At 52.3% G+C, this 27,703-nt stretch overlaps 1 protein-coding gene, 1 long non-coding RNA gene and 1 pseudogene across 2 annotated transcripts in view; all 3 read right to left on the bottom strand.

The window, feature by feature from the left end:
• Positions 1-27,703, bottom strand: part of EPHB1 (EPH receptor B1) — a 431,842-nt gene that overhangs the window by 381,428 nt on the left and 22,711 nt on the right. The window lies entirely within an intron of this gene.
• Positions 345-26,379, bottom strand: LOC138849388 (uncharacterized). The gene is made up of 2 exons (XR_011388196.1): positions 3,285-26,379; positions 345-2,200 (listed from the first exon to the last, which is right to left on the bottom strand). It is a non-coding gene; the product is annotated as an uncharacterized lncRNA (long non-coding RNA).
• LOC127483019 (U2 spliceosomal RNA) lies at positions 4,863-4,943 on the bottom strand (annotated as a pseudogene).

The raw sequence follows: 27,703 nt of genomic DNA on the forward strand, positions 1-27,703 counted from the left end.
TCACCTCCCAGCATCCTGAGCCTTCCACAGGGAGGCCACGTTCTGTTAATCAGCATGAACCAGCACGTGCCCTCTGACCCCAAGGGGAAAAAAAAAAGATGTATGCAAGAGTTGAGGTCACCCAGGGAAACTGAGGAAGCAGCAATGCCCACAAGCCCCGGAGTCCGAGCTATTCATCTCCCACCACCCAAGGAAATGAAATCATTATGTCTGCAGCAACAGAACCCAAAAGAACAAATTTCCTGCCAGGATAATAAATGAGTTCTTTTGTTTTTGTCTCGACTCCCATCCCGTGATCCTCCGGGGCCATTCCCCATCCAGGTGGCCCTGCCGGGTAAATACTCAGAGGTTTCAGTTTCAGCTTCGAGAACTGACCGCGGAGTGTCCACCGGTGCACGGAGCCCGTCTGCCCCGCCCCGCCTCGCTCCTTCTTCTCTTTTCCTTCCCCAAAGGACTCTTGGCCAAGATGCACACGGAAAGGGCCCTCTCTCCACCCTGAGCCGGGAGCAGGTTTTGAAGTTACTCCATGGAGAAAAGAGGGGAGAAGTCGTTCCTCCCCTCTCCGCATGGGCATCACAGGAGACGGACGCTGCAAACAATAATGACTAGTAGAAGCGGACTATGGAGCTCCGGAGGCTAGCAGCCAGCAGCAGGAAGGCGCTCCCGATGGCGTGCATGCGGGGTGGAGGGGAAATGAGGGGCTTGGGAGAGATCTCGAAGGCCGCATTATGGGCAGGCTGGGCTGCACTAACATTCCCCCAGATGGGGCCTCAGAGCCCTGCCCTAGCAGATCACAATGTGCAAGCACTGAACGGCTTCATAGTGGGCCTCTGATGGGCCAGGACATCAAGCGCCCGGCTGCGGAAATGGGTCTGTTTGCTGGCTGAACACACAGTAGGAGCCCAGGGGCCGGATGAACAGACCCAAGGAGAGTCTGCCCGTGCTCCTGCCCCCTGAACCTGTGAGAGGCGGCAACGCCCACAGGATGCCACACCATCCAGCTCCCAGAAGGAAACCAACTTCAGAGCCCGGGCTGGTGGCCCCGCTCACCCAGGGATGCAGCCCAGGGGCAAAACACCCTCTGCAGGTGTGAAGAAAAACTGCCATGGGGGTGTGCGTTTGGTGCAGCACTTAAGACACCACTTTGGACACCAGCATCCCCTATCAGAGCGCCTGGTTTGAGTCCTGGCTCTACTCCCAAACAGCTTCCTGCTAATGCACACCCTGGGACGGCAACAGGTTACAGTCGAGTATTTGAGTCCCTGCCACCCATGTGGGAGACCCAGATTGAATTCTGGGCTTCTGGCCCTGCCCTGCCTGTTCCAGGCATTTGGGAAGTGAACTAGTAGGTGGAGCACGCTCTCTCTCCCTCACTCTCTCTCTCCCCTCTCTTCCTTTCAGATAAAATGAAAATAAATAAAAAGAAAAATGACCAGGTGGCCATCTTTCCTTGACCTGGGTCCACACCTTCACACCTTTACCTCCCAAGAACATGCATGTGTGCAAGCATGCATGTGTGCATGAGCAGGCGTGGGTGTGCATGTACAGGTGTGTCCGTGCATGTGCGAGTGTGTGCAGACAGGGGGGCAGATGGTGTCAAGAGGCTGGTTCCAATTACCCAACAGGTCAGGGTGTCTCCTCTGTAGGAAAAAAATAGGTTTAGGTTTGCAAGATGGTCCCAGACTCCGGTGAAAACCTGCCACGTGTGAATGTTTGGGCTATAACAACAAACATGACCAGGATCTTGGCAGGAAAACCAGAACGGTACCTCCCAGAGAGGCAGTACGGCTCCAGCTACTGACTGGTCTCTGTCTCCCCAGACAAGGATTCTGCAAGATACAGAGAGTGCCTTGGGGTTCTTGTCTCACTCTGCTCTGGCTCTCTGCTGCCGGCCAGAGGATATCAAAGCTTCAGCAAAAGGTCACGGACGTCAGATATGACCCTGAATGTCCACCCTCTGGCCTCTGTACTGGCAGTTCTTCACTCACGCCTGTCAAAGACCTTGCCAGAAGCTTTGTAAGGCTTTGCTCATAGGTCTGTCTTCTCAGTGTGTTTCTCAGGTGCGCACATCTTGTCTTATTTATCTCTGTGTCTGCAGCAAGATGGATGGTGGTAGGTGGATGAATGGATGATTGGTTGGTCGATGGATGAATGAATAAGCCGGATTACACACAGCATATTATCTTCATCAATCCTACCTCTTATGGGAAGAAATGAAATGAACGGTTATAAAGCACTACTCCATGCCAGATACAGTTCTAGATGACTTCAACATCTTATTGAACTCATTAACTATTACAGGAAGTTTCACCGTTGACACTGTGCCTACGAGAAACTAAGGGACAAGAAGGCAAAACATTGTCCTTGGGACTCAAAGCAGGTCCCTGGAATATTCCACATCCAGTATTTAAAAGGATCACACTCTCTGCCCACTTTCTTGCAGATCACAAGTACAACAAACATCTGTGGGCATCTGCTAGGGGCCAGGCACTGAAGATTCAGGGACAAACCTGAAGAAGCTCTGGGGTAAGCAGGTGAGGGAACTCAAGTACTCCAGGGGCTGCACAGCCAGGAGAAAGCTGATCGCCTCAAAATATCCAACCTGGTGGAGACTACAGCCACAGCAGAGGCAAGAAGTACATGAATCCTCTTTTATAAAAACCAACAATAAAGCTGGACAAATGGACAAGCACAATCATCTCAGCATTCAGAAAATGGGCCGAAGACACTCAGCAGTCTGAGAAGTGTTTGTGTTCCACAGCCTGGATTTTTAGTAGGAGCAGGCAGAATCCCTGACATTCTCGCCTAGGTCTGCAGCCCACTCCCCCTCCCCCCACCAGTACTGCTGACACAGGGGCTCCAATAGGGAAGAAGGTAACATGAGGGCCATCAGATCTACAGGGTCAAAAAGGACGTACTTGATTCAGAGTGGCTGGTCATCTTACTAGTTAAGGGGATCAGTTTAAGTTCATAATTGATCATAAAGATAGGATTAAGTGCCAAAGGGATCACATAAATAAGACAAAGTGTCTGCTAATAAGAACTGATAGAATTAATTCCCAACATGGGAAGCAGGCCACACAGCAGACTAATAGAATGACAAATGCCCTAAACAGCACTCTGGCCTCAAAGTCAGCCCTTAAGGCATTCGGATCTGGCTAAAAAGCCCATGAGAGTTTCTCAGGCATGGAAAGCCAAGACACTGTGGCAAGAAATGACCTCCATGAAAGATCTCTGTGAGTGAGATCCCGCTGGAAAGAAGGGGCCATCAAAGAAGGAGGTACCTTTCTCTGAAGGGAGGAGAGAACTTCCACTTTAATTATAGCCTTGGCTAAATAAGATCGGAGTTTGTGAACTCAAGAGGCTTCCACAGCTTTGGCAGCTCATGACAAGAGCCTCAGGTAATTACTGATGTCATAAATAAGAGTGTCAATTGTTAAATCAACAATAGGAGTTACTGTGCACTTGCTACCCAGGTAGGATCTCTGTCCTTAATGTGCTGTACTATGCGAATTAACAGTAAAACTAGTACTCAGACAGTACCCTATACTTTGTGTGTTTGTGTGGGTGCAAACTGTTGAAATCTACTCAGTATAGAGTTGATCTTCTGTATATAAAGATAATTAAAAATTAATCTTAATGAAGAATGGGATGGGAGAGGGAGTAGGAGATAGGATAGTTTGTGGATGGGAGTGTGGTTATGGGGGGAAGAACCACTATAATCCAAAAGCTGTACTTTTGAAATTTACATTTATTAAATAAAAGTTCTCTATTAAAAATAAATTAAATTTAAAAAAAAAAAAACAGAGTGGCTGCTACTACCTACATCCATCAGCATTGTCCAAAGTGACAGTCTCAGCAGGCAGGGTGGGGTGAGCGTGTTCTGGGCAGAGACTATGGGCACACCAAGCAAAGACCTGAGAAAAGCTTAGATTTCCACATGCCAAAGACTGTGCAGTGCATGGTAGAAGTGACAGCTTCCACCAGAGATTCAGAGTAGGGCCGACTTCAGCACGGCCTGAATTTGAACGGGCTCTACTCCCCAGTGGCAGAGTGGCTCAGGGTCTGTGGCGTCACAGGCAGATCACCAGCCTACACAGAGTGGGGGCTCGCTCTAGGAAGACTTAAACACAGGACAAAAACTAAAACTAAAAGTTGCACACCATGGGGAGGACATGCTTCACAGATGAGCCCAGCCAAGTCATCAAACAAACAAATCAGTAACAACAACATCCTTCTGGGGAAAAAATAGGAACTCAGAGCTGCTACAATTTAGTATCCAACCTGTCTCATTTTCCACAAGAAATCATGACGCATGCAGGGAAACAGGCAACGTGACCCATATTCAAGACAGAAACCGCCTGAGTCCCCAGATGTGGCATTCAGCAGACAAGCACTCCAAAGCCATTGTTACATGAATATGTTAAAAAAGAAAACAATTTTTAAATAATTAAGAAAATATAGCTTCAATGAACAAATAGAGATAATCTCTAATGAGTCAAACTATTTTTAACAAATACAAATTCTTAAGTTGAGGAGTAGAATAACCAAACTGAAAAACTCTCTCTGGAGGAGCTAAAAAACAAAAAAAGTCAAGAGAAAAAGAGGAAGAAAAAATCAGTGAACTTGAAGAAAGATCAATGGAAATTATCCCATCTGAAGAGCAGATAGCAAGAAGATTAAAGTGAAAGCCAAGGAAATCCATTGGTTCTTATCAAGTTCATCAATATACGTGGAATAAATATTTCAGGAGAGGAGAGAGAAGGGAGACTGAAAAACCTTTTGAGAAATATGGCTTAACACTTTCCAAGTCTGTGAGAAACATCGACCCAGACATATTGAAGAAGCTCAGTGAGTCCCAAGTAGGATGAATACAAAAAGATTCATACCTAGATACACCATTGTTACTACACTTGATCTTAGCCAAAAGGCTGAGAAGCAATAGATAGATACACCATTGTTAAAAGACAAAGAGAACATTTTGAATACAGCAAGAGAAAAATGATTTAGGGGCTGGCATTGTGGCATAGCAAGTAAAGCCACCACCTGTGACACTGGCATCCCATATGGGTGCTGGTTCATGTTCATTTCCAACCTAGCTCCCTGTTAATGGCCTGGGAAAAGCAGCAGAAGATGACCCAAGTGCTTGGGCCCCTGCCACCCACGTGGGAGACCCAGATGAAGCTCCTGGCTCCCGGCTTTGGTCTGGTTCGGCCATTGGGAAATGAACTGGATGGAAAACTCTGTCTCTATCTAGCTCTAGCTCTAGCTCTAACTCCAGCTCTAGCTCTAACTCCAGCTCTTCCTCCCCACTGTGATTTCAAATAAATTAAATAAATCTTTTTTAAAAAACTGAATTATCGGAAGCCGGCGCCGCGGCTCAATAGGCTAATCCTCCACCTAGCAGCACCGGCACACCAGGTTCTAGTCCAGGTCGGGGCACCGGATTCTGTCCTGGTTGCCCCTCTTCCAGGCCAGCTCTCTGCTATGGCCCGGGAGTGCAGTGGAGGATGGCCCAAGTACTTGGGCCCTGCACCCCATGGGAGACCAGGAGAAGCACTTGGCTCCTGCCTTCGGATCAGTGCCGGCCGCGGCGGCCATTGGAGGGTGAACCAACGGCAAAAAGAAGACCTTTCTCTCTGTCTCTCTCTCTCTCACTGTCCACTCTGCCTGTAAAGAAAAAAAAAACTGAATTATCGGGGCCAGAACTGTGACATAATGGGTAGAGCCACTGCCTGGGTGCCAGCATCCCATATGGGTGCCAGTTCAAGACCCAGCTTTTCCACTTCCCATCCAGCTCTCTGCTGTGGCCTGGGAAAGCAGTAGAAGATGACCCAAGTCCTTGGGCTCCTGCACCAGTGTGGGAGACCTGGAGGAAGCTCCTGTCTCCTGGCTTCAGATTGGCACAGCTCTGGCCACTGCAGCCAACTGGGGAGTGAAGCAGCAGATGGAAGACCTCTCTCTCTCTCTCTCTCTCTCTCTGCCTTTCCTCTCTCCATGTAACTCTGACTTTCAAATAAATAAATAAATCTTTTTAAAAACCTGAATTATCACATACAGAGCAACATCAATGTTATTTATATCTGACTTATTTTTTGAAAAAATAGAGGCCCAAATCAATGCCATAATAGTTAAGGTGCTAAAAGAAAAAAACTGTCAACCAGAAATTCTATACCCAGCAAAACTACCCTCTAAAAAAATAAAGGCAGAATAAAGATGTTCCTAGGTAACTAAATACTAATAGAATTCACTGCTAGCAAACTTGACTACAGTACACAAAACGCTGAAGAATATCATTCAGGACAGAAAGAGATGTCCCTAGAAGGTGGCTTGAAAACACAGGATGAAACAAAAATAAATGCTAAACACAAGTGTTAATATGAAAGTCTCCGTGTCTTCTCCTAACTTCATTAAAAGGCATAAGATGACACTAAGTAATAACTATAGCCCTGCAGAGTTGAGTTTATGATGTAGACAGACAGATAGATAGATAGATATAGTAACAGACACCCAATAACAGCAACAAGGAACGTTGGCTATGCTTCCTGGCAGAGGAACCACTTCAACCAGGCCACTACAGAGTAAGAGATGGAATCAGGGGAACAGGTCTTCCAGACAGAGAACTGACAGCCAAAGACATGGAGACAAGAGAGACACATGTCAGGAAGAGCAAGCCATCTGACTTGGGGGTCTGCGGGAAAAGTTGGAAAACCACAGGTGACTCCAGGGGGCCTGTGGAGAGCCAGGCTGAGGTGGCAGGGCTGTCTGCAGCCCAACCACAGCAAACCTGGAGAAGAGTCCCTCTTCCTAATCAGTGCTTCAGGAAGGGTCTTCTGGCTGCAGGCATGGGAATGGCGTGGGGCTCAGGGAGGAGCAGGTACCACAGTGGAGAGGCTTCAGACGCAGGGCATGGAAGAGTGAGGGGTGTGAAGCTGTGTCCTGGAAGTCTCCGAGGCACTTGTCTCTGCTCGTACCAAAATACCGCAGCCAGGTGCTCACCAGCAGCAGGAATGCATTCCTCAGAGCTCCAGTGACTCAGAAGTCTAAGATCAAAGTGCTGGCAGATCTTCAGCCCGTGAGGACCCGCCTCCTGCTCCATGGGTGATGCTTTCTGGCTATGTCCTCATGCAGCAGATCGGTGAGGGCATTCTCCGAGGTCTCTTTTATTCATTTACTTATCTATCTATTTGTTTTTAAGATTATTTGAAAGGCAGAATGAGAGAGAGAGAGAGAGAGAGAGAGAGAGAGAGAGAGAGATCAGCCTTCCATCTGCTGGTTCACTCCCCAATGGTCAAAATGGCCATAGCTGGGCCAGGCCTAAGCCAGGAGCCCAGAACTCCACTGAGGTCTCCCATGTGGGTGGCAAGGACCCAAGTACCTGGACCATCAACCTCTGCTTTCCCAAGTGCATGAGCAGGGAGCTCGGATAGGACACAGAGAGCCAGGACTCGAACCAGTGCTTCGAAATGGAATGCTGGTGTGGAGAGCAGAACAGTGGTTTCACCCACTGTGCCACCATGCTGGCCCCTGAGGTCTCTTTAGGAAAGGCAGTAATGCCAATCATGAGGGCTCCCCTGTTGTGACCTAACCACCTGTCAAAGTGCCCAATTCTTAGGATTTCAACATACGAACTTCAGGAAATCACAGACGGACCACAGCACCCCACAATGGCATGTGGTGATGGCTAGGACGTCCTCTTACTTTAACTCTCAAAGTCTCCGTGGATGAGCTCAGGCCAAGTGCAAACCAATGAGGGAGACCCTGAGCAACAAATAACGCACATGAATAAAGAACTGGGAGAATTTAAACCAATCTGTGCAATACCAGACACTCCCGAGCATCTCAGATTTCCACATGTAAGCCAGAAAGGGAGATTTAATGAAGTCCATTTTTATAGAAGAAACTGAGACACATTGGCTTAAGGTCACACACAGAAGTGAGATCTGAATGATTGAGAGTCTGACTCAACCATCATACTCTTCCTACACTTTCAGCCAGTGATTTGGGGCAAGAAGATGCCCATGCCATCTTTTGAGAGACCTTCTGTACACTGATTTACTTCCCAAACACCTGTAACAGCCAGGGCTGAACAAAGCTGAAGCCAGGAGCATGAAACTCCAAGCTGGGTCTCCACTGTGGGTAACAAGGACCCAAGTATCCACTGCCTCCCAAGATGTGGAGTGGCATGGGGATGGGTGGAAACAGGAGCTGGGACTCAAACCAGATGCTCCAATATGGGATTCAGGCATCCCAGGTGCAATCTAACCACTGCACCAAACACACCCCAGAGTCAGCTTTTAACTCCAACAGATCACTAAAAGAGGCAGAAGAGAACTTCTTAAGCTAGAGTCGACCCTGACTCCTCCATTCAGGAAGCCCTCATCACACTGCCCCCTTCCTTAGGTCACTAAAAGGCAAAATGTCCAGGCTCAGCCCAGCTCAGCACCTGTTGCCTGTCTCACACCAGACAGACACAGGCTTCCAGGAAAAAACAACGCTGCAGCAGCACGACTGGCAGGTGGAACGGGGTTCCTGGGAGGGGAAGTCCCGCTCCTCTATGGCTTCCTGGCTGGGTCTGAACACGGCTGGGCAGGCTGAGTATCTCACTGGGCTTCTGTTCTGGCCCCTGCCTGCTGTCCATATGAGAACTGTTCCTAAAAACCATGAAAATGCCCTTGGGTAGCGTGACCCCTGCCCACTCCCCCACCAGCACTCCACTCTCACACAGCAGCCCCTGTGAGGTCCTGGCCTCTCCTAGAGGGTGCAGGGAACTGAAGCGAGGACAGGGGGCTCTGAAAGGGTGGGAGGCCAGGAAAGAGGCCCAAGCCCTGGAAGCAGACCTGAGATGGGGCAGCAAACTCCCCTTTCCTAGTTCCTTCCTAGTTCCTTCCTAGTACCGCATGCACCATGGAGTGACGGGCCGTAATCGGTGCATCAAGAAGCAGTCAAAACAGCAGTTCACAGCCAGGGCCACTGAATCCTGCCCTGTGCTGGAACTCTGCAGAGAACTCTTTTTTTTATAAAAGATTTATTTTATTTACTTGAAAGACAGAGTTACAGAGAGGTAGAGACAGAACCATCCACTGGTTCACTCCCCAGATGGCTGCAATGGCTGGAGCTGCACTGATCTGAAGCCAGAAGCCAGGAGCTTCTTCCCGGTCTCTCATGTGGGTGCAGGAGCCCCAGGACTTGGGCCATCTTCTACTGCTTTCCCAGGCCACAGCAGAGAGCTGGATCGGAAGTGGAGCAGCCGGGTCTCTAATAGGCACCCATATGGGATGCAAGCACTTCAGGCCAGGGCGTTAACCCACTGTACCTCAGCACCAGCCCCCTTACAAAGAACTCTTAAAGCAGGAGCTGTCCCATCTGTCTCCAGAGGAGAGGGACCACGAGGCAGCGAGGGAGCTCCCGTTTACAACGTGTAGCAGTTCTGTTCTCTGCAAAATAACACGCAGACCACAGTGCTTGCCAACTTCATAAAATATGTTTTATTAGTATTGTTATGGTCCCGACTCAAACAACTTCATAAAATTTTCCTTCTTATGAAGTGGGTGCTCTTACACGCTCATGCCGTGGAAAGACATGTGTTCATTCTATTTAATTAGGGACGGGCACCAGGAAACTACTTTTCAAGGGTTAGGGCATCCATAGGCTGTGTGTGTGCTTTGCTATTGCATCTGAGAGCCAGACTGAATTTATTTGGTCAGCACAAAGACAGGAAAAGAAAAAAAAATTTATATATGGTCAGGCCCAGTGCTTTGGCATAGCAGGTAAAGCCTGCAGTGCCAGCATCCCATAAGGGCGCCAGTTCGAGTCCCGGCTGCTCCTCTTCCAGTCCAGCTCTCTGCTGTGGCCTGGGGAAGCAGTAGAAGATGGCCCAAGTCCTTGGGCCCCTGCACCCACATGGGAGACCTGGAAGAAGCTCCTGGCTTTGGATCAGCTCAACTCTGACCGTTGCAGCCAATTGGGGAGTGAACCAGTGGATGGAGGACCTCTCTCTCTCTCTCTCTCTCTCTCTCTCTCTCTCTGCCTCTCCTTCTCTCTCTGTGTAACTCTTTCAAATAAATAAATCTTTTTAAAAAATCTATGGTCAACTTTTAAAAATTGGCCATTTTACCCAATGAAAATCCAGCAGATGGCCTCACCTGATTATGCGCCCCATGGCCTTAGCAAGCCTCTGGGTGCCTGCTCAGGCCAGCTACAAGCCCAGCACAGTCCATACAGACAGAGGCCTCCTGTGGATAAAGCAAGGTCTGGTCCCTGAGTCCTGGTGGCTCAGGCTGCACGGGGAGGCAGAGGCACAGAAATACCCAATGCCATGGGCAATGTGATCCTGACTCTGATGGAGGGGTCGGGGGAAGGGAGTGGAGGAGAAAGGGATTCGCTACTAAGCGGCAGGGGGGCCGCTGGGGCCCCCAGAAACAAACAGCAGCCCTGCTCCTGCCCCGGGTCCCCAGTCCTGCCTCACTCTGAGCTACCCTCCACAAAGCACAATCACCCTTCACTTGTTCATGAAGCCAGGGGTACCCCGGCAGCACACAGCAGAACCACTTCCAGGCTGTTTCCACTCCTCACACAAACAGCTCCCGCCATCTGTGGGCTCGGGTCTCCCCTCTGGGGCACCAGGGGTCCCGGGAAACACTCTCAGATGGCTCTGAGATCCACCCCCTGCCCCTCCACACACACACACACACACACACACACACACTGCTCACCACTCACCTCTGTCTTGCCCTGTGCCAGAACTGGCCCCAGCCACCTCCTCTCTTGTCCTCAGGAGCAGCCTGGCGGGAGGCCGTGACCCCAGCTGAGTCTTGTGTCTGAGAGCAAGCAGGGCCTCCCAGCGTCCAGGGGCAGAGATGTTTGCCAGACACACCCAAAACAGCTTCGCTGTGTCCTGTGCCCATTCCCCAAGACTCGCCCCATCGCCCCTCCAGAAACGCCAGCAAGTGCAGCTCGGAGCAGTCGCTCTGTGGGCTGCGTGGCACCAGACCCCAGCCAGTGACGCGTGTGGTGGCGGCAGGGCTATGGCTGCTCCACTGAGCCGGGGAGCACACAGCAGGCTGCAGAGTCAGCCGGCACTGAGACACGGAGGCAGGGGCGGGCTCAGGCCTGAACGAAGGCTCATTTCGCATCCTGACTGTGCAGCGCTGCCTGTTAACTTCTCTGCATCTGTAAACCAGGGCTGCTACTTGGGGCTGGATATTGTGAATCCAATGAGGTGACACACTTCATACTCTTCATACTACTTCATACTCTCGCCCACCAGAATATTAGCTGATGAATTAATGGATGAAAAGAAAGCACTTCTTGGACATATTCTAGACCATGTCCAATTATTTTGTTCTGGATTTTATTAAAAACAGGAGTAGAATGTTCTCCTGGTCAGCTTCAGACCTCTAGCCACACCTCTGAACCCAAGAAAGCCACCCACTTTTTGCATACTTTGCTTGTAATTAGGGTACATGGCCACCAGGTGGCGGTGGCTGCTCTGGGCGCGTCTTCAGATGACAGCATTTGTCTGGGATCCAGCCACACAGCCAGGAACTTTCCAGATACTAATTTTCAAAGAGCAAGAAAGCGCCGTGTGATTGATGACAGGATCCTGTTAAGGGAAGTGTTTCTTAGAGAAGGGTGGTGAGCAACTGTTCTCCCGTGACTTCTGAGCGCAGCACGGCTGATGCGGTTTTCCACTGGGACACAATAGACGACAGACACCATTGTGAACTGCCCGCCTACAGGAGGATAACACCTGAGCAGGAAATTCTAGCAGAATCTGTAGAAATGTCCCCAAGAGCCAAACTAAGCCAGGAAGCCAAGAGAGGACAGAGGCCAGGACTGGGAGTCAGTGGTGAGGACGGCCAGCGCCGGATCCGCCCAGTCCCGGCCTCGGGTCCCTCTTTGGCAAAAGGAGATGAAGGTAAATGAGCTCTCCCGGCCCACGGCCTTGGCCACAGAGAAACCTGCCTTTTTCTGTTACACCTCCCAGATCCTGGCTTCTGTCCTGTGTGGCGACCACTCCCCCATCAGAAGGCACAGCCCAGACGACAAGGCCATGGGTGTGAGAGTGTCCAGGGGCGGAGAGGAAGCAGGATCCAGCCCCACTGACCCGCTAAGCCTCCTGAACAGTGCTGGGGCTGAGTCCCTCCCAGGCAGCAGCCCCACTCTGTGCCCCCACACTCCCACCCTCACTCCTTCCCTGCCCCGGGACCCTCCCACGCTCCGTACTGTCTTGCTCTATGACAAGGTAATGTCCAGTGCTCCCTGAGGCTCGGGGTCTGGGTCTCCAATGCAGCTGGAGGCGACAAAGCGCACGACGGAGGCTATCTCACCTTTCCCTGGTTTGAACCGTTAAAAACTCCACCAAGCTGCCCCACCCAAGTTCTGACTCATTCTCAGTGGCCGGGGGCTACAGCACAGCCTCTCCGAGACGTTGTTCCTTGGGCAAATCGCAGTGACAAGCAGGTCAGTCAGGCCCACAGAAGCCCCAGACTAAGCACACCTCTCCTCCCCACCAGGTGCAACCCAGGCCCCATCCTTCCCTGCTCCGGCAAGGTGCCACTGGCCCTCCCCTGCCACTTCCCGGGACCAGTGACATTCCGTGGAGCCTCCTGGTCCCCAGGAACCATCAGGTGGTCATCCTTGGGTCTGTACCAACAAGATCCGTGTCCCTAGGAGCCAAGGGGATGACAATCGGGGATTATTCAGGAGTAAATCGGATTTTCTCTTGTCTCTAATTAATTTATTTATTTGAAAGGCATAGAGATAGAGAGAAAGACAGAGAAAGAGATCTTCCAACTGCTGGTTCACTCCTCAAATAGCCCCAACAGCCAGAGCTGGTCCAGGCCAAAGCCAGGAGCCAGGAACCCTATCCATATCTCCCATGTGGGTGGCAGGGACCCAGGCACTTGAACCATCATCCACTGCCTTCCCAGGCACATCAGCAGGAAGCTAGATTGGAAGCGAAGCAGACCCTCTGTGTCACAACACCGAACCCTAAGAGTAAATCAAGTTTAAAAACATCCATTTTTAATTAAACTCAAATTTTAAAATATTTTCACCTTTGTTATCAAAAAGATATACTAAGGTTCAAAGACAAAACATAGACTACGGAATATATCTCTTAGCTTTGGGGTGGCTTGAGAGTATAGATCATTCTGACATTTTAAAGATAAGTTTTACAAATAGGCACTCATATCCATGGTTCTGTCCCCCTGGTCACTAGGATACTCCATAGCTGGACAAGGGTCCATCTGAACTCTGGGGGACAGCTTGGTACCCAGCCCCGTGAACAACCACCATCGTCCCCTTTCAATATCAACCCCACGTGTTCGGGCTGAGGCTGAACAGGCTAAGGGGCGAGTCCAGGCTGATGCCTAACTTCGCAATGCCACCCAAGTCCACGTGTCACTCATCTACTTGCTGGAATACAGAAATGACAAGCCAGGCTTCTCATCGCAGGTGCCTCTTCTACTTGGAGCAACAATGACGTCTTTCTTCAGACAAACGTCTTCCAGATTCATCACTTGGGAACAGGAGAGGCAGGACACCCCCGATTTCTCGCCCGGCCAGGGAGTTACCAGGAAGGATAAACTAGATGTCAGTGCATAACGAAAGACCATGCGTTTCTTGCCTGATTCAAGTGACGCTGATTTCTATTTGCTGGTATTTTTCAAAGGCCCGTGTTTCCTATTTATAACCAAACTGCTAACGGCGCATGGACGTGGCTTTGGAAATATGTGCTTCTGTGGAATGTGAATATTCATAATATGAAAATATGGGATTTAACCAAACAAAATCACTGGAATGCCTGGGACTTCCTTTATGCTCTATTCATCTGATAAAGTACGGCTTTGAAAACCTCACCGCACTATATATCATGTAGCTGTGAGATCACAGACGATCTGCCTCTTAATTTACAAAGATCTGCTTCAATGTGTGTTAATAAACGCAACTCCTAAAGGATTATTATATTTTTAGATGCAAAATTAAAACTAGATGAATGAGTAATTCTTTAAATGCACCTTTTAAAATAAAAACTGCATCTGTTTTATGAAAAACAAGGGGCTTAGATCCATTATTAAAATGTACTTTTTAATTGAGAACACTGAGTGTAATTAGACATTTAAACCATGCCTCACGCTACTGCTGTCACATCGAACTGAGGGCAGGCAGGGGCTGGCTGTCATTTGGGGCCATGGGGTCCCAGGTGGCTGTGCCAGGGGGCTCCTCTCCAGGGTGAGGCCTCCTCCCCTGCTCTCCAGGTACCTTTGCAATAACTTCTGCCTTAAATGAAAACACCCCCGGAGGCACAAATTGCTGATGGCAGCACAGCCTTCCACTGAGGCCTCATTTAGGAAAAGGCTTGTGACTCGTGGGTCACTTCTGCATTTGGAGCAAAACGGCTCCCGGGCCTGTGGCCACCGGGGCCCGCGAGAGTGGAGACAGGAGCTCTGAGGTTCTGAGGAAGGGGGTTCAAGGTGTGGGGCCCTGTGGGGTGGGAGCCCTGGGGAACCCAGGAAGCCTTGAAATCCCCAGAAGTCCCCAGTCCCAGAGTCGTTGCCATCAGGATGGACGCATCCGGTGCTACAGTGACAAGAGCATCGGCTTTTGAGCCAGACTGCTCAGGGCTGGGGGCTTGGTGAGGTCACCGGTCTGGCTGGGCCTCCAGGTCTTTATCCCTACTGGAGAGCAGGCAGGTCGAAGACAGCTCAGGCAAAGGCACTTGCACGGGGCCCGGCTGCACCATGCCCAACAGTCAGGGTCAAGTTCACCCATTTTTATCAGTGTTGCTCATTATAACCCCTCTGCAGGCTCCAAGTAGCCTACCCCTGGGCTGGACTCTCCCACCATGCAATTGCTGTCCAGCTCAGGGACCCAGCTCCACTGGGGTGGACCTCATGTCTCCACCACCTCCAACACCGCACAGCGGCGGCTCCTGCCTCAAGCAGCCACTCAGCCACGGCACTGCCATCAGGAGCGACACACCTGCTCAGATGTTAACGCAGCATCTCCTGCAGGCACCTGGCCCCTGGCAGAACCAGGCACCTGCAACCCACACACCTTGTGGAAGCCAAGGGGAGGCTGCCAACCCCTTCGCCACGGGTCCAGCCAACCGTGAGAGCGTGCCTCTAAATTACACCCCCCTCCCCGCCCTGTTCACTTGACTGGGGAAGTAGCATTTGTTTTTATTTTCCAGGACAGACAGTCAATCACCCATATGCGACAGAAATAAAGATAAATACCACCCATTGAACTTTAAATCAAAATGCTAATCCCAGACTGACTTCTCTGTCATGGGCTGACACTGAAATAATTCAGCAAGCTTTGATTATGCCCGAAATTAATGCTCTGGTGGAGATCATGTCTATTAATCACGGATTTCCAGGGCAGAGCTGTTCACATTCCTTCCCTGGGTGACATCCAACGCGGCTCTGATGGCCAGGAGACCTTCGGCTCGGTGTCCTCAACTCGCGGAGGGATTACAAGCCAACCTCCAAAATGTTCAACAGGCATTGAAGAAGTGAGAAGGCTCAAAGGGTCATCCCTACGAAGCGGCCCAAAGGCGACTGGTTCTGTGCAGCCAAAGATAGCAAAACACTGCTTGCTCTGTCTACTGAGGACTGAGCGAGAGGAAGCTGGACTGGCCAACCAGGGTTCTGGAGGAAGGATATCAGGGTGGACATCCCGGCTGTGGCATCTCCCCAGCCACCTGTGCTTGTCTCTCCAGCCTCAGGTGGCTCCACCCCCTTCCAGCACAGGACCCCTCAGGAAAACAGGGCAGGCAACCGAGCCTCGGCACACAGAATGCCCACGCCCCGCCTGCACCTCGGCTGGCCGGATGCCCTACCCGCACACCTGCCTCCCTACGCATCACACGACAATCCTCCTCACCCTTCGAGACTCACCCCCACCCGCAGCTCCTCTACGGCTGCCAGCTTGGCCAAGCCTCTCAGGTGGACCCCCTCCCACATCACACTGAATGGCCACAACCGCCCACTTGCCCTCTGCCCATCTCTCCCGCAAGACCACACTCCGTCAAGCCCGAAACAGCGCTTCAGGCACGTCGCAGGCCCAGCAGCGTCTGGAACATATTAGGTGCTCAATGAAAGTTTACTGTCCTGAACCGATCATGCCATAAAACCTAACTGCCCTGCAGCACATTGTTTCAAGTTCTGGACGGCCCTCCGGGGATGGGGCTCACCCACTCACAGTCCCAACGGCTGGCCTATCAGTTCATCCAGCACTTTTCCCGTAGGTGGTCTTTCTCACCAAACCAGGGGTCTGGAGGCGGGGAGAGGGCAGAGGGTCAGCGTCGGGGAACTGGCAGGACACAGCGACTGGCAAGGGGGCTCATTCATGGGGACAAGAGAGTCCCATGGGGACCCCGATGGCGCTGCCTGGAGTTGGCACGTGGCCTCCGGGATGTTATCCCTGAGGCCAGGTCAGCTGGGCACGCCCTGCAGAAATCAGATTCCCCGCTCCACAAACACCTCCAGACAGAGAGAATCCATTTGTGAAGGACCTTGAAGAAACCACTTTAAATAGCGTCCTGATTACTGCCAAGAACTAACAACACCAGCACTTCCTGCGAGCGAGGGTCTCATCGGCCAGGGAGGCACGGACACAGACTGTGGGTGGGAAAGCTGTCCCTCCCCCATCCTTCTTGGGCCTTCTGGAATGTGTCAGGAACAAGGTCCCTTGTTGGGGACAAAGGTATCCTTTGCAACTTGCCCACTTGCTAATTTCTCTTTAAGAAATTGAAGCAGGTTTCATACTCAGAGTCCAAAGTCAGGGTTTGGTATCAGCCATTTCATCACCCTGATGTGTTTTTTTTAAAGATTTTTTATTTATTTATTTGACAGGTAGAGTTACAGACCGTGAGAGGGAGAGACAGAGAGAAAGGTCTTCCTTCTGTTGATTCACCCCCCAACTGGCCACCACAGCCGGAGCTATGCCGATCCGAAGCCAAGAGCCAGGTGCCTCCTCCCGGTATCCCACAAGGGTACAGGCACCCAAGCACTTGGGCCATCCTCCACCGCCTTCCCGGGCCACAGCAGAGAGCTGGACTGGAAGAGGAGCAACCGGGACTAGAACCCGGGGCCCATATGGGATTCCGGCGCCACAGGCAGAGGATTTGCCAAGTGAGTCACGGCACCAGCCCCAACCCTGATGTTTTAGAGTCGCTTTGAACTTGTGATCAGTGAGGACTGCTTCTCCGTCGGCAGTGGAGGAACCAAGTTTTCTCTTTAAATGACCTTGACCCAGAGGTGGGTCAAGTTGTCAGGCAGAGAGTGATGGCTCAAGTCACTGGGTCCCTGCCACCCACATGGGAGACCTGGATTGAGTTCCTGGCTCCTGGCTTTGGCCAGACAGAAGCTGGAAGACAGAAAAGGGTCCCAGAGTAACCTGCCCAGGGGTGAGATGACGGAGGCACTGCCCTTGAAGGCTGGGGAGTTCAGCCGACTCGAGGCCTGGCTGTGCCAGGGTCCTGTCACTGCCTTGCCCCCAGCTTCAGTTAGTCCCACAGGTGGGACTCCATCTCATGAGAAGGCCCTCAGCTCCTGCCAGCTGTGGCTTACATGTCAATGCTAGGGGCAGGGATTTAGCAAATCAACAAACAAGATGCTCAGGTAAAATGAATCATGGGGCTGGCACTGTGGCTCAATAGGTTAATCCTCCACCTGCAGCGCCGGCATCCCATATGGGCACCAGTTCTAGTCCCGGCTGCTCCTCTTCTGATCCAGCTCCCTGCCAGTGGTCTGGGAAAGCAACAGAAGATGGCCCAAGCCTTGGGCCCCTGCACCAGTGTGAGAGATGCAGAAGAAGCTCCTGGCTCCTGGCTTTGGATCTGCTCAGCTCTGGCAGTTGTGGCCATTTGGGGAGTGAACCAGTGGATGGAAGACTCCTCTCTCTCTCTCTCTCTGACTCTCTCTCTAAAATAAATAAATAAATAAAATGAATCATTATTTTATTATCATAAGTATCACAGGCAATATCTCAGTGCATCTTGCAAGTAACTTTTGGGACATTCTTTTTTTTAAGATTTATTTATTTGAGTTAAATAGAGAGAGAAGGAGAGGCAGAGAGAGAGAGAGAGATCTTCCATCCACTGGTTCACTTCCCAATTGGCTGCAATGGCCGGAGCTACACTGATCTGACGCCAGGAGCCAGGAGCTTCTTCCGGGTCTCCCACATGGGTGCAGGTGCCCAAGGACTTGGGCCATCTTCTACTGTTTTCCCAGGCCACAGCAGAGAGCTGGATCAGAAATGGAGCAGCCGGGTCTCGGACCAGCGCCCATATGGGATGCTGGCACTGCAGGTGCCGGCCCTTGGACATTCTTACATTAAAAAGTGTGTACTGTCGGGCTGGTGCTGTGGCACGGCAGGTTAAACCACCCGCTCTGATGCTGCCACCTACGTGGGAGACCCAGATGAAGCTGTGGGCTCCTGGCTCAGCCTGACCCAGCCCTGGCCCTTGCAGCCATTTGGGGAGTGAACCAGTTGGATGGAAACTCTCTTTCTCTCTTTGTCTTTCCCTCTCTCTCTGTCACTCTGTCTTTCAAATAAAACAAATATTTTTGAAAGTGTGTACTGTTTAAGTGTAATTCTAATTCCAGCGAGCCTCCTGCATTTTGCCAGCGAGCCTGACCCTGCTGCAGCTCTGACCCACGCTACTCTATGTTGGCACAGGGGGCAGTTTCTGAAGACGTCCTGTTGATATCTTTCTTGTTCAGAGTAACAGCCCCGGGTTCTCTCAACCACATCACGGGAAGATTCAAGCAAGTAGGTTCTTCCTCGGTGGGGGAACCGAGAAGACTCTGTATCTCCTCCTCGAGAGGTGACAAAAGCTCACAGCATCTCCTGCTTCTGGAATCCAGGGCGAAAGGCAAGAACGCTATCAGACGGCGGCAGGTGGGGAGCCCTGGGCCAAGCCACAGCGGCCTGAGAGCAGAGGAAGCCACGTTTGTTCACGTGTGCAGAGCGATGTGCAGGAAGCGAAGGGGCCAAGCGTCAGCCCGACCACAGGGAAAGTCTGAGGAGGAGGGGGCAGCAGGTGGGAGGCGCCGTGGAAAGGGGGCAGGCAGCCTCCCAGGGTGAGAGAGGCAGGAGGGGCGGGACAAAGGCAGGGGTGCTGGTTTTAAATTGGAGAGCAGACAAGGGACTTGAGTAAGTCTGTGAACTGAGGAAGGAAAGCTGCAGAAAGTGGGACTGGGAGGGTGGCCCCAGAGCCTGCACAGGTGCCCAAGTGTGCCCAGCCATGGCATCAGGGTCCAGTGCAACAGGCTCCCCCTTGCTGGGGTCTGGGACTCAGTGGGCCGGGTTCTGGTCTCCCAGCCACGCCCCCGCCCAGCTCCAGGACAGATCAGAGTCCACCTCTGCACGTGCTTCCAGAGCTCAGGGTCGGGCTGTCTGGGCAGGTCGCTGGGGCCCCTCACCCCAGCGCTCACTGGAATCTCTTCACTAGAGAGGAGGTGGGCAATGCCCTGACAGCCGGGAGAGGACAGAGGCTAAAGGGCCACGGTGGTAGACAGGAGAGCAGGGGACCACTGCCCGCTGCAAGGTAGAGGGTGCGGTGGCCGAGGACAGGAGATGAAAACCCTCCCCGTAGAGCCCCTGCCAACTTCTCTGGGCACCGCCTTGGCCTCCCCCTCACCCCCAGAGCTTCACCTGTCTTCACCCCGGCTGAAGCACCCTTCCTAGCCACGGCACCTTGCTCCTGGGTGGGAAGGGGAGACCACCTCCCCTCCCCGTCCCCCGGGGTAAAGGTGCTTCAGGACCCTGTGACCCACCAGGCACCCAAGAGGAGGGTGGAGCTAAGTGGAGCCCAGGCAGGCAGGGAAAGGCACCCCGAACATCACCTTGTCTACCGGCCGGCCAAGAGCTCTCAGAATCCTCTCTTATACGTCTCCTTTTCCAGAAAAAAGAACCCATAAGGGCCCCTACCCAGAAAGGCTTTGTCCTAGTGACCTTGGCCATGCCTGCACCCTCCACCTGCAGCCCAGACTCCCACCAACTCCATGCAGGTCAAAATTCCCCAAAGGCCCCACAGTCCTCAGGACAATGTGCATTTGCATTAATAGCAGATAAAAGAAATTAAGATTTTTTAAAAAGATTTATTTATTTATTTGAAAGTCAGAGTTACACAGAGAGAGGAGAGGCAGAGAGAGCGAGAGAGTTCTTCCATCCACTGGTTCACTCCCCAGATGGTTACAAAATCCAGGACTGGGCCGGACAAAGCCAAGAGCCTGAAACTCCATCCAAGCCTCCCACGTGGGTGCAGGGGCCCAAGGACTTGCACCATCTTCTGCTGCTTTCCCAGGCACATTAGCAGGGAGCTGGATCATAAATGGAGCAGTGAGGTTTCAAATCAGCACTCATATGGGATGCCGGCATGTGGGAGGCAGCTTAACCCACTCAATGACAGCCCAAGACAAAATCTGAATTAAAAGTAATTTTAAAAGATAAAAGGGATCAGATGAACTATCACTTTCTTTTGCAACAAAGGCAATAGTAGGGAAATTAGCGAAATTTGAAGTTCTGCAGATTAGACGGACTGCAATAGTGCTGCATGCACATTAATCCCCCGATCTTGATCGGTGCACTATGGTCAGTAAGAGAGTTTCCTCGATGCCAGGAAGCAGACGCTGACGTATTCGGGTGTACAGAGACATTACATTTGCATCTCCCTTTCAAACAGTCTGGGGCAGAACAATGACATGTGTGCAGCGGGGATAAGGGGGGAGGGGCGACAGGGCAGCAGGGTAGACAGCTAACGTTTGAGGCGTCTGGCCGAAGGTCAGTTTTCATAAACTCAGGGCAGGGATTTGACCACACAGCAGTACCTGGCTTCGAGGACCGGCTCTGGCTTCCTATCCCAGCTGCCTGCCGATGCAGACCCGGGGAGGCCTGGGGATATGACTCTAGCAGTTAGGCCCCTCCAAGCACATACAAGGCCTGGATTGAATTCCCAGCTCCTGGCTTTGGCTTGGCCCAGCCCCAGTTGTCATGAATATTCAGAGAGTGAACCAGTGGGTAAGAGCTCTCTCTTGTCTCTCCGACTCTTTGCTTCTCAAATAATAATAATAATCATAATAATAATAATGACAGAGTGGCTGTAACAACACCAGACATCCTCTCACAGCTCTGGAGGCAGGTGAAAACCAGGTGTTGGCAGGGCCGTTCCTTCCCAGGGCTGGAGGGAGACTCAGCTCCCAGTGGTTCGCGGCTCTTGGGTGCTCCCCCAACCCCATCTCCGCCTCCACGTGCACACTGCCTCGTTGCGTGTGCGTGCTGGTCTGTATCCACAATGCTCTTCTTTTTTTTTTTTTTTTTTAATTTTTTGACAGCCAGAGTGGACAGTGAGAGAGAGAGAGAGAGAGAAAGGTCTTCCTTTGCCATTGGTTCACCCTCCAATGGCCGCCGCGTACCGCGCTGATCCGATGGCAGTAGCCAGATACTTATCCTGGTCTCCCATGGGGTGCAGGGCCCAAGGACTTGGGCCATCCTCTACTGCACTCCTGGGCCACAGCAGAGAGCTGGCCTGGAAGAGGGGCAACCGGGACAGAATCCGGCGCCCCGACCGGGACTAGAACCCGGTGTGCCGGCGCCGCAAGGCAGAGGATTAGCCTAGTGAGCCGTGGCACCAGCCTCCACAATGCTCTTCTAATATGGACACCTGTCACACCGGAGTACCCCCACCCCCAGCTCCAGGATGGCCTGGTCCTAATCCAACTAATTACAGCTGCAAGGACCCTCTTTCCACAGAGGGTCACACTGTGCAGGCCCAGAGGTTAGCACTTCACAGTATCTTCTGGTGGGAACTCAGCTCACCACAATGCACTGGGATTCTTTGTAACAGAGGAACAACTCTTCCACCAGTCTGAAACTGTTTAGACTTAAACTTTTTAAAAGATAAGTAGAAAGGAGCTCTAAGAAGGCCTGAAGGGAGGGTGTGCAGGGAGGAAGACATTACTGGGGAAGGGGAGAGGCTCTCAGAGCCGGGGGTCCCCAAAAGCTAATTCATAGGGAAGCTTTTATTTTTTTCATGTTCATTTATTTTCTTCTACTTGAAATACAGAGTGACAGAGAGAGATCTTCCATCCAGTGGTTTACTCCACAAATACCCACAAAAGCCAGGGCTGGGCCAGGCCAAACCCAGGAGCCCAGAACTCCATTTGGGTTTTCCACATGGGTGGCAGGGACCCAAGTACTTGATCCATCATCTGCTGCCTCCAGGATGCAGGAGCAAGAAGCTGGATCAGAAGTAGAGGAGGCAGGACTCGAACCAGGCATTCTGATATGGAATGCAAACTTCCCAAATGGCCCCTTAACCTGCTGTGCCACAAGGCAGCTTTTGAGAGGGGCCTGAGCAAAGCATCCCCAGGACAAAGTCAGCCCCCTACCCATCTACCCTCACTGTAACAGCTCCTCTCGGAGGGAAGATTTTCATTACTTGGGTTGAGAAAATGAATTTGTTTATTTTCCCTCCCAAACAAGCTTTGCAGTAGGGTGTACTTGCCCGGCATCTCAATAGATGCTACTGATGGTTAATTAGATGAATGTTGTTAAACAAAGACAGCTAAATAATTGTGTTTCACGGAATTTTATTCCTTAACTAGTAGCTCTTAAAAATAGCACACTCCATATGAGAGTTTCCCTTTTATTCAAACTGAGTAACCGTGCAGTGCCACAGCAATAATTCATTGATTCAGGGGAAGTGGGGGACCCCAGGACTTTGTGGGGGATTCCTCATGGGAGTGGACCGAGGGCCCCAACCCTGCCAGGCTCACTCCTCCTCCAGGGTGCCAGGGACGGGACCTTGCAGCTGCAGGAAAGGCCGCAGTGTCATTTTCCTAACTGAAACTAGCCATGCTTGGCACTTGTCACCAGACCAATGCAGGTGTCCACGGCTTGACTCAGTGCCCACGGGCGCCCAGGGCTGGGGGACCAGTCTCCAGGAGGCACCATTAGACCCTCCCTGTGGCCCCAGGAACCTTCTGCCTTCGGGCTGGGGTCGACCTGCAATCCTCAAGCATTGCTCCCGGGTCACTCTCCAGCCCCCGGACAAGCAGAGAGAGGAGGGAGCACCAGGCAGGGTGCCAGGTGGAGTCTCCACTTCTCACTGTGCACCTCGCCCACTGCATGACCCAGCCAAAGCAGCTCAGCCTCTCCCACCTCTGACTCCTGATCTGTGAGCGAGTGAGTAGGTTGAGTCTGATGCTGGGCGTGTGCGTGTATTGTCAAGTGTAGTTGCCCAGCCAAGGACGGGCCTGCAGGGAAGTTCCAACTGGCCAGGAGCAGAGCAAGAAAACCATGTCCCAGGCAGAAATGCCCCCTTCAGAGAGCGGGAAGACCAGGCCAGCCTTTCTTCACAGCACTCAGAGTCACATTCACCGTAGTCTATGAAGACCCTACGATCCAGGGCAGGCATTGTGGTGCTGCAGGTTAAGCCGCCACCTGTGACCCCGACATCCCACGTGAGCCCTCGTTCAAGCTCCAGCTGCTCTACTTCCAATCCAGCTCCCTGCTAATGTGCCGGGGAAGCCAGCAGATGATGGTCCCTGCCATCCATATGGGAAACCCTGATGGAGTTCTAGCTCCTGGCTTTAGTCTGGCCCAGTGCACACCACTGTGGTCATCTGAGTAGTGAACCAGCAGATGGGCGTTGTGTGTGTGTGTGTGTGTCCCTCTCTCTTTGCCTTTAAAATAAATCTTTAAGAAAAATTCCCCACGATCTGTTTGGTTCACACACATACACGGGTTCTCTCTCCTGGAAAAGTGTGCCAAGCCCAAGTCTTTCCCCAGTGGAAATGAGGGAGAGCAGGAAGCTATCATGGGATCTCAAGGAAGGAAGCCCCATAGGCCAAGGGCTCAGGAAGGCATCCTCGGGCCACGGAGGTTTGAAACAGACCAAAGAAAGGGTACAGGAGGATCCAGACAGGAAGGGTGGGGACAAGGACAAGGGGGAAGGCACAGTCAGAGAGAGGCTGGGGGACAGGGACCGCCCACGCGAGAGGCCCCAGCCCAGCAAGGGATGAGGTTCTGCTGGCCAGCACTCACTCACCACCCTTGTCCTAACTGTCCATGCCCTTCTCGTTTCGCTGCCCTTACGATGCCCCAGTCCACCCCAGACCTCCGGGGAAGGAGCAGCTCCGGCCAGCCAGTGAGTTCAGTCCCTGAGCACGGGGGGATACACCCAGAACCTGGGCTGGGACCCACCAAAAAGACCCCCAGCACTGCTGCAGGAACTGCCACGGAGGAAGTCCCCCTGCTTCTGTCACAGCCAGACCAACGGACCTGTGGTTGGGGAAGGATGAACACGAGGCTGACTCAGAGGACACAGGGCTCAAGAGAGACAGACTGAGACCCAACAGCACCCAGCCATGCCTGAGACCAGCCTTGCACTGTCCCTTCAATCACCTGAGCCAAGAGCGTGCACGGGTGTGTGTATGTGTGTGTGTGTGTGTGCACATGTGCGTGCATATTGGCTTCATTTCTAAAGCAGGTGATCCTAACAGACAGCTCGGTTAGGGAACAGAAAGCATGCTAGATACACCGACCTCGGACCCCAGCACTGCCACCTAATAGCTGGGTGAGTCTGGGCAACTCACTTAGCTTCCGTGAGTGTCAGTTTCTCAGAATGCAGTTAGCTGAATCTCGGTAGAACACGTGAGCTTTGGACTAGGTGGGGTGGGAAATACTGCAGCCTTCGGAGCAGGGAATTCACTGTTGGGAAAATGTGCTTTGGGGTCATGAACCTGGGCAGAAGATGCCCATGCAGGGAGCCCACAGCCTCCTGGGCAGGGCCCGCATGCCCATGGGAGCTGCATCAGAGGGAAGGGGCGCTGAGACCTCTCGGTGCGGTGCTCACCAAGGGGTGTGGGTAGAGAAGTCACCCACACCTCCGGGGCCTCGCCCCCTACAAAATAAACAAACGACTCCTGCCCTCACCCTCCGGGGATGGGACAGGAATGAACTCGAAGCGCTACTGCTGCTCTGTGCTCCCCGCGAAGCTGCTACATAGCTATAAGGGGTGATTAATTTTATCTCTCTAAATGTCTCAGTATCATTTGCCAAAATGATGATTTATTATTCAGACAACTTTTATATTTCCAAGGGGCCTTAAAACCATTGATAGTGGAGAATGAAATGAAACGGGCTAAGGGCCTGCGAAACGGAGATGGCAAAGAAACACACGAGGAACTGGGGTTATTTATGCACGGCCAGAGAAGGCAAATGAAGGACACAGCGCAAACCATCAATTATGGGCAGAGCAGCACTGCCAGGGGGAGGGGGGCCTGTGTCTTCCCCCACGTGGAGGGGACAGGAAATGGCAAGTGGTGGCTGTGTCCCTGGACCGACACAGGCGGGACGGCGGGAGCTGAGCGTAAAGCTCTCTCTACACGCACACCACGTCATAGCTCAGCACCTACACACGTCTCCAGTCACCTTCTACAGAGAGACAAGATCTTGGTAAAGTACAACGCAGAAAGATAATGCAGGTAGGGTCTAAGAAAATCACCTTCAAAGGATGCCAGAGGACGCTGCTGACGGCAGGGAACTGGGAGGGGCAAATGCCACCTTTTTTTTTTCCAGGAATAAAATGATAGGACAAATTGGTGGCTTCATAGCTGGCAGAATAACGGTACCCACAGAGGGCCCAACAGGGCGGCATCCCCCATGGGACATCACAGGTGCTTTTATCACAGGCATTTTTATCCAGGCTTGGCTGGAAGGGACGCTCATCCACTCTCAGCTGCTAGGACACGGCACCAACAGCAGCCAGATGCAATGATCACTTCTGCACACTTAGGTCCGGAGCCATCCCATCAGCGCCCAGAGAGATCTGGCCCGATTGCTGCCCAAGCTTCTGGAGCTGATTGATGGATGGTCCCAGCGTCTGCAGCCCTCCCTGTCTCCAGCAGGACTCCCCGTCAGGCAGGCCTGTGCTGGCCACATCCTCCTGGTGAGAGAGGCCTACAGGCACCTGCCAGCACTCTGACCGCTGACCTTGCCTGGGCTTTGTCTTACATGACTAATTCAAGCAATTGCTTGTGTTCCTGTTGATCGATGGAGGGTAAAATCGTTCTCTCCGAAATGTAGTGCTTTGAGGCAATAACGTTTTATTATCTCTCACAGCGATGCGCGCTGGCTGGGCTCAGCAGGGCAGTTCTCTCTGGTGCTCATTCAGAAAGGGCAGTCCAGTGTTGGCGGGGACTGCTGTCCTCGAAGCGTCTGTTGAGGTCAGTGCCAAATGATCGCTCTCAAGGCTGGCGTTGGTGCAGGCTGTCTGCTGGGAGCGCACCTGGGGCTGTCAACCACGGCAACAACACATGGCCTCTTCTTAGGTTCTGGGCATCGTACAACATGGCAACCACTCCCCCACCCCACCCCCCGCCCGCCATGCCCCCGGAGTGAGCATTTTAACAGCTAAGCCCCGCCCTGCCCGAGAGCCAGGTGGAGGCTTCGACACTGCTTATGCCCTAGTCAGGGGTCAGAACATCAGCTCTGCCATGTTTTACTGGCCAAGCTGGTCACGAAGCCCCACCCAGATTCAAGAGGAAGAGTGCCGGCCTCCATATTGGTAACGTTCCGTTGCCAAAGAGCACACGGGGTGGCAGATATTGTTACAGCCATCTTTGCAAGGTAAAGCCAGCCATGGCTTTTTTTTTTTTTTTTTTTTTGACAGGCAGAGTGGACAGTGAGAGAGAGAGAGAGAGAGACAGAGAGAAAGGTCTTCCTTTTGCCGTTGGTTCACCCTCTCCAATGGCCACCATGGCCGGTGCGCTGCGGCCAGCGCACCACGCCGATCCGAAGGCAGGAGCCAGATGCTTCTCCTGGTCTCCCATGGGGTGCAGGACCCAAGTACTTGGGCCATCCTCTACTGCACTCCCGGGCCACAGCAGAGAGCTGGACTGGAAGAGGAGCAACCGAGACAGAATCCGGCGCCCCCACCGGGACTAGAACCCAGGGTGCCAGCGCCGCAAGGCGGAGGATTAGCCTAGTGAGCCGCAGCGCCGCAGCCATGGCTTTTAAACAACAGAGTGCACTGCAGTGAGGAGCATTCCAGCTGGCAAGAGCGCTGTGCTAGCTACTGACATCCTGCTGAGTGTCACATCCTGGAAGCCCCGGAGCCAGACCCTTCCAGTCCAATGCACAGCAACTGGCACTGGACCAAGGATATTCAACATCTAGTTTCTGCCTCCTGCTCTCCTTCCAGGGACCTCCCAGTCCTTGACCCTCGAGCGGCCCAATCTCATTGTCACCTCCACCCTGATATGCCATGGTCTACAAGAATTAGCAACCTCACCACGCAGGCCACACAACAAAGCACTCATCACTTAGTCAACTGCAGGAACCAGAGAGGGAGAGGGAGGGGGAGAGGGAGAGGGAGAGGGAGATTATCCTTCTGATAAATATCCAAAGAAAACTTAGGGAATGGTATTTGCGTTTCACTTTTCTGTGAGTTTGCAAACTGAATAATTCAGTGGTCGACAGAGCCCAGGTATCTGTTCCAAATGCCAGTGTGCTTCCCTTTCATCAGGAGCAGGTGCTGGGCTGGGGAGCTGAGAATCCTGCAGCCCCTGTGCTAACGCAGCCCACCTTGGTTCTCCATTTCCCACATTCTTGTCACCACAGTTGCAGGCATCTGCTTGTGACATCATAGCACGGAGCCACAGAAACCAGTATAGTCAGACTT

The sequence above is a fragment of the Oryctolagus cuniculus genome, chromosome 4 (assembly GCF_964237555.1).
Source record: "Oryctolagus cuniculus chromosome 4, mOryCun1.1, whole genome shotgun sequence".
NCBI lineage: Eukaryota > Metazoa > Chordata > Mammalia > Lagomorpha > Leporidae > Oryctolagus > Oryctolagus cuniculus.